This window comes from Callospermophilus lateralis, chromosome 11 (genome assembly GCF_048772815.1).
Source record: "Callospermophilus lateralis isolate mCalLat2 chromosome 11, mCalLat2.hap1, whole genome shotgun sequence".
In the NCBI taxonomy this organism is placed as follows: domain Eukaryota; kingdom Metazoa; phylum Chordata; class Mammalia; order Rodentia; family Sciuridae; genus Callospermophilus; species Callospermophilus lateralis.
Genome location: NC_135315.1, coordinates 105318881 through 105331950, shown reverse-complemented (window position 1 = coordinate 105331950; position 13070 = coordinate 105318881). Strand labels below are relative to the sequence as shown.

Here is a 13070-nt window from a genome sequence, read left to right as displayed (position 1 = left end):
CACCACGTTGAGCGCGCCTGCAAACAACAACTACAACAACCGCCGCCTTGGCCACCGCGGCCACCGCGTCCAGCTCCAACGAAGCGCCGCGCCTCCGCCGCCGGTGTAGCCACCTCCGCGTCCCCGGCCGTCCGGAGCTTCCGGCCGCTGGTGTATGTCGCGGCTGCCTAGGACGGGCTGAAGCCGTCGGCTGGCTCGACCGCAGGCGCCGAGCAGGGCGAGGGCTGCCAGGGCAGCCGCCTGCCGCCGTGCCCCGAGCGCCACCAACCCCGGAAGCGCTTTCGGCCAGGAGCGGCTGCCGCTGCCAGCAGTTTTCATGTTTGGGATTCAGGAGAATATTCCGCTCGGGGGGACGACCATGAAGGAGGAGCCGCTGGGCAGCGGAATGAACCCGGTGCGCTCCTGGATGCACACGGCGGGCGTGGTGGACGCCAACACAGCAGCCCAGAGGTACATACCGGCCGCCACCGCGTGCCCCGGCCCCGGTCAGGGCCAGACCCGGCCCCCGCAGCCGGCCGGCGCCGCGCTCCTCACAGGGCCGCTTTTTCCTCCCGCAGTGGCGTGGGGCTGGCGCGGGCGCACTTCGAGAAGCATCCGCCTTCCAACCTGCGGAAATCCAATTTATTCCACTTCGTGTTGGCGCTCTACGACAGGCAGGGGCACCGGCTTTTGTGGACTTTGTGGAGAAAGAGAAAGTAAGTGCATGCATAGGCTCACACCCTCCCTCTCTCTCTAGAAGTGGGAGGCAGGCTGTGCCCGCACGCTCCTGGAGTGCCCCCTCGGCGGTGGGACCACTGCGCCCGGCGACCCCGCCGCTGGCGCCACGTGTAGCCGCCGGGGCCCCACTGAGGGCCGGGAAATTTCTCTGCGCCCTCGAACTCACTCGGGGCGAGGAGAACGCAGGGCTTCCAGCAGGAAAGTGACATCACGGCACTGCTCAGAGCGAGGAATCCTGCCCGCCATGTGTGAGGCCGAGGGGCCTTGGTTGTGGAGGGGGACCTATCGCGGTGGCGGCGCCTGACACCACCACACTAAATGCAATTGTTTATCATTGTTTTTAGGAGCCAAACAAGGAGAAAACCAACAACGGTATCCACTATAAGCTACAGCTACTATACAGTAACGGTGAGTACCCGCTGCCTGCTTCCCGCCCTCTCCGCCCCTGCGCGCTGGATCTCCCTTCCTGCGATGGTTACAGGACATAACGATTTTGAGATTAAAATGACATGGATGTAAATACGAAGTCTTCTCATGGCATAGAAGGAAAACAAAACATAAACGATCGATAAGTCCATGGCACTTCACATGATTAACCGGTGGGTTTGAAGTAGAAAGTAAAAAGGGAATCCATATGGGCTCCAGCAGAACATCACTTTTAAGTGACTTTTTTCAATTTTGCAAATTAATGTTAATTATTGGGATAGGGCAGCTACATAGACCGACCATAACTTACTTCCTGCGCACGGCTTTAAAAAATCATTTGACAGAGTTCGGACTCTCAGTAGCCATTAGGTGCTTTCTTTTTTCTAAAAATAAATGACCACATGGGCCCACCTATGGGACAAGTAGGCCTGTTCTCCACTAGGCAAATTTCTTGCCTCTTCAAATGCAAACCCTAAGAGTCCTAAGGCTCTAAATTAAGAAAAGGGAAAAAAGATTCTGTAAGATGTGATTAGAGTTCTCTTTCTCCCTCTTGAAGGGATTGCTTAAGTTTTGCTGCATCAGGAGCAGCAGTCCTGAGGCACCAACTTCCTGTGGCCTGGCTGTCCTTCCCCGAGGTTCAGCACTAAAATCCTGTTGAGAATTTGTCTCTGTTTTTTGCAGGAGTCAGAACAGAGCAGGATCTGTTCGCCTCCTAGATTCAATGACCAAACAGGTGAGAAAGTTTATGCCTCTGCACTTGGTTTCCTTGCTGAGCTGGGGTTATCCTGGGGTTCAGAGAGAGAAGACTGACAAGTGGATCGCCTGCATTTGTTTTTCATTTAGCTTCCCTGACAAGCTAATGAGAATTCCATATTTATTGGAATAAATGAAGTGATTGGTGAAATATTTTATGTTGTCATTAGAACAGGACATATATGCTTTATTAAATGGCTTGCGATTGGAATCAAATGCTGTCTTAATTTATTATGGTAATTAATATTTGACAGAAAAAAATCAGGATCCCCCCCCCCTTGTTTATTTTTAAATGTTTGTGTCTCTGCTTGGAATCATTTCATTGATTTTTCCCCTTCTAACAAAGGCAACTAACTCCTTTCCAAAGCCTATCAAGTTGGGCTTGATTAGTTCATTTTTTCTTTCTCTTTTCCAGTGTGATGGTCTAGTAACAGGAGACCTTTATTTGGATTTAAAAGTTAAATGTGTTGGGGTGAAAAGTCACCTTGTTCTCCTCTAGCCATCTTCACCTCTCAGCCCCCCATCTCCATAATTCAAACTCCGAGCTCCAGGGGGTCACTCAAACCCATCCACTGCTCTGCTCCCTCTCCCACCCTCTGTCATACCTTGTAAATAACATAATTACAAGCAGTTCCTTATTAAATTATTTAACCTGTCTTGGTCAACTTTTCCGATGATAACTATTGGCTATCAGTAATGTGATTAAGTGCAGAAAAGCACTTCATTGCTTTTTGACATTGTGCAGTCTCTCGCTGCTGGTTTTGTGCTGGGTGGCATGTTGTTTTGTTTTAAAGATATTTCCCCCCATTTTCTTAAAATAGAGTGTTGGGAGGCAGGTCTAATGCATAAATTAAATTCACTAGGCAAAGATTAAAATATACTTGCAAGCTGGGTTTCATGCTTAGAAATGAAAGTGGTTTCTTCATTTCTGATGCTAACTTTAAGAATTGTGAGCCAAGTAGAACTGAGGCCCTTGGTGCTTCCTGCAGCCTGACACATGCCTTCCTCTCTTTTAATGCAACTAGTTTGTGCATTTTTCCCCCTTAAAAGTTTGTCTTTACCTAGGCAGCTAGGGTGTAGGATTTTAATGTCTGCAGTAGTAAAGCAGTATGGTTTTCTCTTAGAGTAAAACAGATCTGACAAGTAAACCCTAGCTTTCTGACAAAGACGCTTGGTATGCCCTTCGGTGATTACTTCACTGGATTCAGAGAAGCCCCTGGAACTCGGCTGCTGTTTGGCATGCTGCTTTTATTTCCTTTGTATTTAGGGCTGAATGTTTTCAGAAATCGCTGTAGTCTAATTAGAAGGTTTCTGTAGGCAGTGCTAAGTTTCTCTGCTGTCGCATAGAGGAGGAGAGGCTTCATTTAGAGTACATTTTTATTGTTCATTTAGCCTTGTACCTTTGCAGTATAAACAGTGCAGAAAATAAAGGCATTTAATCTCCTCTCACTGACGTGGATGGGGGGGGGGAGGAAAGAAATAGCCCAGTAACTGATCAAAGTTTCAATGGTGCTGAACTGACAGTTTATGGATTTCTGTTTGTGCTACAAAATAAAAAATAAATCAAATATAAATACAGGGATCCATTGAAGAACAAGCCATTCTCACAGAAATGCTGGTGCCCACCGAGGCTACTGCGCCCCGAAGCCCCAGGCAGCTCGTTGGCCTGTGGTGACACCCATCACTTCTTTGGTCCTGAGCGGGTCGACTGGAGTCTGGGGGAGTGGGGCTCCAGCATCACCCTCTTCCCAGGAGGGTCGCCCTGGGCGACCTCCAGAAAGGGCTTTGTCCACTTGGTAGCGAGGAGAGTGTCCGAGTGCGGGAAGAGGTTGGAAGTAATTTACAGATAATTTCCAGTGGGAAGGAGGGAACAGAGAGACGGCAACCCAAACCCTTTCGTGGAATTTTCTGCCAGGACTTGTAGCTCCCTCCGCCTCCCCCCACTTCAATGACCTATTCTCTCTGGGAGGCGGTGGGTGGAAGCCCGGCTGGGCAGGGTTCCGGTGGCAGAGCCCGGCTGGGCGCCGCTGTGAGCGCACCTAGGACTTTGCACCATCTGGCGCAGCCTCTGCTCAAAACCCACCCGAGCATGCGCGCAGACACTGCCTTTTTACCCGAGAAAAATCATTGTTAGCAGTTTCAAAATAAACACCAGATTGGCCATTAGCACTTTCTTTCCAAATATCAACCGGCGAGGAGCACGTGGGCCGCACAGGCTGGGACGCCCCGGGCTCAGGCCCTCCTGCGGGGCGCCTGCTACGCCCAGCACCGCTCGACCACGTGCGGCGGCTGGGTCCTGCCTCCCCGGGGCCAGACGCCCAGGGTGCACAGCCCAGGCCGCTGCCGCCACCGGCGGTCTCCGGGGCCACGGGGGCCGAGAGCGGCCGGCGCAGGAGCTGAGCGCTCCTGCCTTGTCGGAGTCTGAGGAGCGCGCAAGGCAGAACCCGCGTGGCTCTCCGAGCGAAGCGAACTGCCCCTGAGCCCAGTAGACCTCCCTGCGTCTTTAGTTGCAGCAGATTCTTACAGGCTTCTTCCAACATGCAGATTGAAACTCAGTGCAGACAATGGCCCGAGGACGCAGCCTGGCGGCGGCGGCAACACAAACAACCAAAGGACCCCGCGCCAGGTCCGTGCCTGCACGCCTAGCCTCCTGCTCCGGGGCCTCAGCAGTCTCTGCACTCCCCTCCCAGAGGCCCTCCCAAGCTGAGGCCTGGCGCAGGCCCGGCACACAGCCGGAGGAAGGAGGTCGGGAGGCGGGCAGAGCGAGGCCGCCAGGGCCTGGCTCCACTTCTGGAGTGGCGGGTGGGGAGGAGGCTTGGTGGACCGCGATGCCTCCCATCGCTGGCCGTGCACCTGCCGCCCGCGAGGCCTGCAATGCCCAGGGCGCTGCCTAACCCCGGCTTCTTTCTGTCCCCCGCACAGGCCATCGTCTATGAGGGCCAGGACAAGAACCCGGAGATGTGTCGCGTGCTGCTGACCCACGAGATCATGTGCAGGTGAGCCAAGGGCAGCGGGCGGGTCCGGCGCAAGCTGTGTCTACAAAGGACGGCGCGTCCAGGCGCCACCACCCCGCCCAGCTTCGGGAAGGGCATCAATTGAAATGTAATCAGCCAGAGGCCACATGCCCGGCCACCAAGGAGCCCGGCCTCCTTTTCCCCCTAGTGATGACGATCAACCCACCAGCTGCTCAGCAGAGTGGATTAATATGTTGGCCGTCTAGCAGCAATGTCGTCAAAAATGAAAACAGGTCCAGGGGATGCATCTGTCCTGTGCCGGAGAAGTCAGAGATCACTGGGAATCATTTGACTACCCTCTTCTCAGATGCTTGCATCCTGAGAAGTACAATTGTCTGTTATTGATAAAAAGGAAACTCTTTTGTACTTATTATAGAGCTCGTGTGTGTGAGAATTGGATTGTGATTCTGTCAGTTAACATCTTCCCCAGAGCAGTGATGCATCGTTCATATTGTTGTTAGATAGCCAGCGTCACTTGAGATCTCTGTCAGAAGAGCAATTTCCCACCTGTTTTTTTCTAACTACCACAAGAGTTTCACCCCTACATGGCAAATAAAAATGCATCATTGACTTTGTATGTGTGGCATGTGAAATATAGTTGCAAGGAATAATAAGGAAATGCTTTTCAGGCTCCCAGCCTACAGTAGCAGTCCCCATACTCTGAGGGGCATACTCTGCTTGGCTATGATGCCTATTGCCTAAATGCCATTTCTGAGCAGACATATTGTTACAGCACTAATATACAAAAGCTGACTTTTTCTCATAACAGGTAATAAATATAAATTACAACCAATAAAGTGGAATTTCTTTATTATCCACTTCTGCATGTACTGCAATTAACATAGAAAGCACACAGATGTGATTTAAGCTCTAAGTGGAAGACTGTAGACTTTCTTTAATCACTTTAGCTGTCAGCTTTAAAAGGCTTTATATACTTTGCCTACCATATGGTGTTAATTTAGCTAATTTAGACATGTAACCATTATACAAGTATGCTTTTTTAAAATGCAAGAATCATAACATTTTTGTTTCACTTCTGCTTTAATTAAAGTTTCAATAACAGAGTTAAGGTAGGCTTAAAGAAGGAACAATAGAAGTTTGTGATAGATTGATGCATGCTTTTGTGGTTATAATTAATAAATGCCCAAAAGAAATATTGGTTGAAGGTGGCATCTTGCATCTTTTCCAGAAATAACAGCTTGACAATTAGAGGTAAACAAAAGCTGAAGCTGTGAAAAGTTATTCCCAAGCCTCCTGCCTTCCCTTCTCCTCAGTTCATTGCAAAGACAAACACCAACAACATGTTTCCCATATTTTAGCATCACAATTTATATGGAAGCTCTTGTTGCTCTCCTAGTGTTAACAGATATGTTCAACTTTGCTCCTTTCACCAGAAAGTTACACCTTAAGTTTTGCTGAAGAACATGGAAGCTCACTAGGTTTAAATTTGTCAAGCTGCCTTAGTTGGATAACTATTTTCCTGACTCCTACCGCTTCATTCTCAGACTTCAAAAAAAAAAATCAACAACAAAACAACCCCCCCCCCATAAGTTGGGCACCAAAGGAGGATGGAATGCATATTAAAACCACTGTTTACAATTGCTCCACAGCCGGTGCTGTGACAAGAAAAGTTGTGGCAATAGAAAGGAAACGCCCTCAGACCCTGTAATCATTGACAGGTAAGGATGACTTCTTTATTTTTCAAAACAAAACTGCAGCAATGAAAAAACCCATGCTTTGCTCGGTTTCCAGTTGCTCCATATTTTTGAGGCTGGTGTTGAGCTCATCTTGTGCCTTGCACGGTTTGTTGTCCGCGTGTGTTATCATGCACAGGTGGGTTGACTTGGAAACCTGGTGGCTCGCTCTGTGGGGATTCAGTAATTGCTTGCGAGTTGTCACGGGAAGAAGTTTCATCTGCCACTGCTCTCACTGTGAGGAGCACTTTATGCCTAGAGAGCTTCTGGCTTTAAACCCAGAGATATGTCATAAAAATGCTTTCTGCTAATTTGTTAACAAGTATTTCATTTTTGCATTATTTTTATCTTGGATGGTAGTTGAAGTTGAAACTCGGGTGGTGTTGCTCTTGTAATTGTCACCCAGTGGTAGAATGAATTTAATCTGCTCTCAATTAGTTGCAAAATGTCTCCTAATGTTTTTCCAATTGTGGCTGTGGTTTTATGTCAAGTAGCAAATATGTAACTAACAAACCAAAGTTGGTTATAATTGAAACTAATTACACATGCTGGTTACATTTTCCAACATTAATTTCCATAATTAGATTAGCTGTATGCATTCTTTACGTTTGCTGCTCCTTGTCTTGCTATTTATCATGTTCCTTGGGTAACGTGGCATCATTTTAAGATACCAATCATTAGTCCTAATCGTGCTAATGTGCTTTGGCATTGCTTTGGTTGAAACAACAAAAACACCACCACCCTCCCCTCCACACTCACCCAGATCGCTCTGAGGAGGAGAGATTTTTTTCTTCCCAACGATGGGGAGCAGCCAAGGCCCGGTGTGTGATTGACTGCAGATTTCGAAATTGGTACCCAAATCGAATAAATGTTGGACGTGTACATGTGACACCAGTTTTGTGAAATAGAGGTTTAGACTGTTTTGAAGAGGGGTTGAATTTCAGCAGTTTTCATTACAAAGTTATCTTTTGATCATGAACTTTGCTGTCCAGTGTCTGAAAATTTAAGCCCGGAAAACACCATGAGTTAAGCCTAAAGAAATATGTAGCACCACTGGAGAGCAATGCTAATGTTTAACTAGCTGAAATCCCGGTTTGCTTAGTGGAGAGTGTTGGGTATCTGACAGAAGGGACAGCTCTCTTATTAGTAATTAAATAGGGTTGACCAGTTGTGGCCGTCACTCAGGCAATTGAGAACAAGTTCAACACTTTATAGAACTCAAACTACTAAAATCAATATAATTACATTTGTTGTCAGTGTTGTGGCTATGGAAATCATACAGCCTTAGGTGGTTGTCTTGTGACTGAACTGATTTTATTTTTTGGATTGGCTAACGGGTTTGAGTAGCTGTGGGAGTCTTGTCTGAGTAGAAGATGCTTGGAAAGGCAGCACATGTTAGCTTTGCAGGATTGTGAAAGTGTTTCATCTTCTGAGTGGGATTTATAAATTTGAAAAGATGATTTGTTTTTACGTCATGAGACTTTTAGCATGCTGTAATAATGAAGTGGCCATGTTGATTCGACTCACATTTTGGATGCTATGTTTTCCCTCCAAAATCATTTTGGATTTATGCAACATTCAATCATTTGTGGACTGATTGATACTGAGTAACTCTCCGAACTCAGTTTTTATCACATGATGGGAAGTGTCTCCTCCAGATATACAAAATTTATTCTTCGTGTCTGAGGGAATGCTCTCTTATATCTGGTTAATTAGAGTATGTGCTGAGGTTACTCATACCTCTATAACCTAAGAGAAGTATGTGATCATTTGATATTCTAGAAGCATGAGAGGAGGGGAAAATGTAAAAACATTTGGTTAATGGGTTTACCATGTTTATTTGAATAAGGAGGATTGAAGCTCCATTTATGTTTGGCATACATGCTTTGGAGGTCTTTATTATTGATGGAAAAATCTGCTCTGCTCCTAAATTCAAAGATATGACAATTTTATAGGATTTTTAATCACCTTCCATGTTAGGGATTTTTAAGGTAAGAGTATTCTTATGTAATGACAAAGACAGTGTACATTTTTAACATTCTTAAGAGAGCTGTCATTTACAATGACAAAATACTATTAGCATTTTTCTGCTTGCTGAAACCTCTATGAAATGTTTGTGGCATTGGCACTGTCTCCAGCTTAAGGCATATTTCTAGGAGAAAAAAATGAATTTAGTGTTCACTAGGGCAAGTTGTGTTAATCAGAGAAAGAAAAACACCTATACGAGGGGAATCTCTTTGGAGCGAAGTGGTCTTTCACAACTGAGATGCGTTTCGATATCATAATGACAAACATTTCTGTGGGGCGTGTGTTGCCTCTGAAAATTAGTTGCTTATGTTGAGTTTCTAGCCTGTGTTTCCTCTTGAGTATTGCAGAATAAATTGTCCCATCAGATTGGTGAGTCAGATTACAGGTCTCCACCAGCCGTGTCATCACTTGGTTAGTTGGCTTAAAAAAGAATTTTATAAAATGCGCTTCGCTGGCTCTTTGTGGCCTTTGGATACATTTAGCAGGTCCTGACCAGATAAGGCATATTTGTCCTGAGGATATAAACCAATAATTCCAACCTGAATTGAGATCAATGGCCCCACATTTGTTCCAACCCACTCCAAGCCTCTTTTCGTGTGGAGAGTGCTTTTCTGTGTTATGAGGGCAGAGATGTGCGCTCCCCGCTCTGGCAGGGTGATCATATTCTATAGACCCTGATTCCTTAAATCAATTAATTACACAATTTAGTCTAGTTATCTTCCAGGAGCATTAAATATTTATAAATGGCATGGAAGACCCTTCAGAGTAAAGAAGGGGGAAACAGTGAGGATGCTTGCGCATTCAAAGACGAAAACCCTCCTGCCACCAACAGAACACACGCTCCTCTTGTTTGTTTGTCTTAGTAGCAAATCTCCCAGAAATGTTTGTGGTTAAAACTCTGTATAATGAGACATTATGCTGGTATTATTAATGCTTTAAAATAAAAATATGGTTATCATTTAGAAAAATAAACAGGAATTTTATGGGTTAAGGACTTTTTTGTATTGTAAGTTTTTTAGTCTTTGGGGTAGCTAGCATTCATTAAATTGTAGAAGCTCGAGAAAACTGTTTTTGAAACAATTTACCCAGAAAACAGCCAGTCATATCTGTCAAACTAGTAAGTGTTGTAAATTTGTCAACATTTTGATGAAGAATGCTACATTTGTCGGGGCCTAGGGAAACTCTGGTTTTAGTTGTTTTTGAATCACTTTTGTCCCCTGTCCTAAAAACAAAGCAAATGTTGTCCCTCTGCAACACCTTTACTGATCATTGCTTAGCCAGAAAATACTCAGTCCATGTGGGCTGCAGTGCCCCATGGATGGACTGCATCCTCTGTGTACAGAGGGGCCACACTTTGCGCCTTCCCGGTAATTCACTAGGAAATGAGTTTACCATGTGCAGAAAGGAAAGGGCTCCTGTGGTGTTGTTGCAGAACACAGAGCCCAGGCCCCACCAGTGTGTCTCTGCTGGAAGACCGGGAGCTGCTGCACATCTGGGAGGAGGCAGCCTTTGCCCAGACAGGCAGTCCCAGCCGCACTCCAGCCTCCGCCCCTACTCCCGCCCCGCTCCCGCCCACTGTCTGTAGCTGCCTGGTCCCTCTCTCTTAGTAGAAAGCACTGGGGGCAGGGCGCCATGTTAAAGCAACACAAATGAACAAAACTTTGGCAATGATAAGGCCCTCGAAGCATTTTCCCGTGTGATGGTGAGTTTGCAAGGGGAGGACCAGCCTTGACCCTGGAGGCCTGCTGTCTTAAGTAAGGCCTCCAGAAGAGTTTCTTACAAAGCTTCACCGTGTCTCCTTTGCTAGAGGTTTTAACCCAAATGGAAAGTTGTATGGACCTGCTGACCTGGCTGTTATGGGGCTACAGATAAACAGATGACGTGCAACATGAGCCCTGGGTTGCGTTGTGGGCATGAGTGGGCAGTGTGTCTTCTCCAAGCCTATTACCCCAAACCTGGGCAGGGGACAGACTTACATAGAAGGTCACTTTCCCCAAATTCTGTTATTAGGGGAAGGGTCTTTATAGCCCAATGAAGAGGGTGCCCCTTTTGTTTTAAGAAACATTCAGGAAAGCCAATTTGGTGTTTTGTTATTGGGGTCAAGGATGACAGTTGCCAGCCCTGTTTGAGGACAGGCTGCTCCTTGATTATCTTCTAAGTTCTCAAAGACCTTTGGTGCCAGGGAATGTGCCTGGCATGAATCTAAATGCTGGTGGATTCAGGCAGGCATTCTCTCCAAGTTGCCCTTGTCCATAACCATGTGCCCTACCTGTAGAGGAAGGACTAGGCGATGTGGATGGGGACAGGGACTTGGGGCCACATGGAAGCAGATTGTCCCCGCTTGGCAGTGTTGTCCTCTGCATCAGATGTGGGTTAGAGATGTTTGCTTTTAAAATCATTTAAGACCAATTCACAGACTTTATTTTCAAGAGCAGTTTTAGGTTGGCAGAAAAATGAGCAGAAGGTACAGAGTTCTCTTATCCTCCCTCCTCTCCACCTTCAGTCCCCCTAGCATGAATATCTTTTGTTGGTGTGGGACATTAGTTACCACTGAGCCATATTGATACATTACCAGTAACTAAAGTCCATGGTTACATGAGAGCTCACTCTGGGCCTTGTTCTTCCTGTGGGCTTTGATAGAGGCCTGGTGATGTGACTCAACTGTCACAGTGTCACACACAGAGCCCTGCCCTAGATCCTCAGTTCCCCACCTGTGCATCCATCCACCCCTTCCAGAGCCCCTGTCAACCACATCTCTTTACTGGTGACCGTGGTTGGCATCCTATGTAAAGGACTTTGCAGACGGGCTCTGTCACTGAGCAGTGCACATTGAAGTCTCCTCTGTGTCTTTTGTGGCCTCCTACTTTTTTGACTTTCAGGGTTTTGTTTTGTTTTCCTTTCCCAAGATTTCTGGCAAGATCTTTCCTGTCTCTTGGTGTCTTGGCATTTTGTCACGAATGCCTTCGTTCCCGACCGGGGCAGCTTCTCATGTAGGAAGCTGTCTGTGGGGTTCTTGGGGCTCTTGGAAGTGCACACCTCTCGCCTGCCCTCTGTTTCATTTAAGCAGCTCCTTTGCAAAAAGATCAAAGTGTCTTTACTTTTCGCTGTGAACTTATTTAAGTGGTACAACTCAATTTCACTTACTATTGGGTTTATTTCCTAAATAATACTATTTCAGAATATTTAAATAGCACAGGCCATAAAAGGAGAATGATTAAATTTTCGGGAAGGCAAAAATGCTGCACTATGGCATAAAAACAGGATGAATTCGTCATTCAGTGTAGTTGTTGGCTTTTTTGCTTTAATAAATTAAACTACAGATTTTCCTAATTGCCAAACAAAATGTTAGGCCAGCCTTAACCATTGCTGACAGTAAAACACAACATAAAACCTGCTGAGAGTTATATGTGGTATTTAATATGAGGCAGAGTAATGCAAGGGTTTTTACGGTTAAGTGTGAGTTCACACCCACAGCATTTGTTTCACATTAGGAAAGGTTTGTAAATCAGATCAGTGTGCTGGGACGGGTGGCCCCATGGCCTCTCTTCCTTGATATTTGGTTATTGGACATTCTGCCAAGGGGAGCTCCCCTGTCCACTTCCACATTCTCAATGAAGCGATAAGCCCTCTGACATGAGGAAGATTGGGTCGGCAAGCAAGTGGGGGATTGGATTGGATGAGCTTCTTGTCCCCACCATCCAAGGTCAGTGGCCTGATCCAGCCACTGGGCAGCAGCCATCAGTTACTGGGATGTGGGCTGCTGTGAGTCCCCAGCCAGCAGAGGCCCCAGGGAGAGGTGCAAGGACCTGGGAAAGTGCTTTTGGGGGGGAAACGGCAGTCACTGTCATTTATTAAATTTGACAAGCGAGTTCTAAATATAACAGCCCTTTCCCCAAAGATCATTACTTTGAACAAATAATGAGTTATGCAAGTTCATACCCTGCGAGGGTCCCCAGCCAGAGCTGTGCCCTTGTGAGGCTCAGAAACAGATCCTACCCTCTCTCACTCCTGCCTGATGACCGTTCCTTTCCCCTTTCCTGGGTCTCCAGGGTTCTCGTCCTGGATGCAGGTCTGGCCTCTCCTGGGCACACCAGTGAGAAGGCCAGAAAAAGCTTTAAGATGAAAACATACCCGTTTGGGCTCAGAATATCATGACACATAGGTAGTCTTAAAGGTACCTCTTTCATGTGTGCTTGTGAATTAAGCAAGCACAGAAGTCAATTTAACTTTAAGGGAAATTGTGACTTGGCGGCTGCAAGTCCTGCTGTTAGAAGCATGTTTTCTGGGCCGGATGCTTGTCACGACAGGTGACTCCTGCTCCTGTTTCCTAAGACCCCATTATAATCATTCCCTGCAATTAGAGCTTCCAGAACCCCTTTCCAGCCCCAAACACATTTGTTCCCATTTATCAGACTGAAGCAGTAACTAATTTACATTG

At 46.6% G+C, this 13070-nt stretch overlaps 1 pseudogene; it reads left to right on the top strand.

Moving 5' to 3' along the window:
* Window positions 1-316: 316 nt before the first annotated feature.
* LOC143410738 (transcription factor COE3-like) overlaps window positions 317-13070 on the top strand; it is an 84068-nt pseudogene continuing 71314 nt past the window's right edge.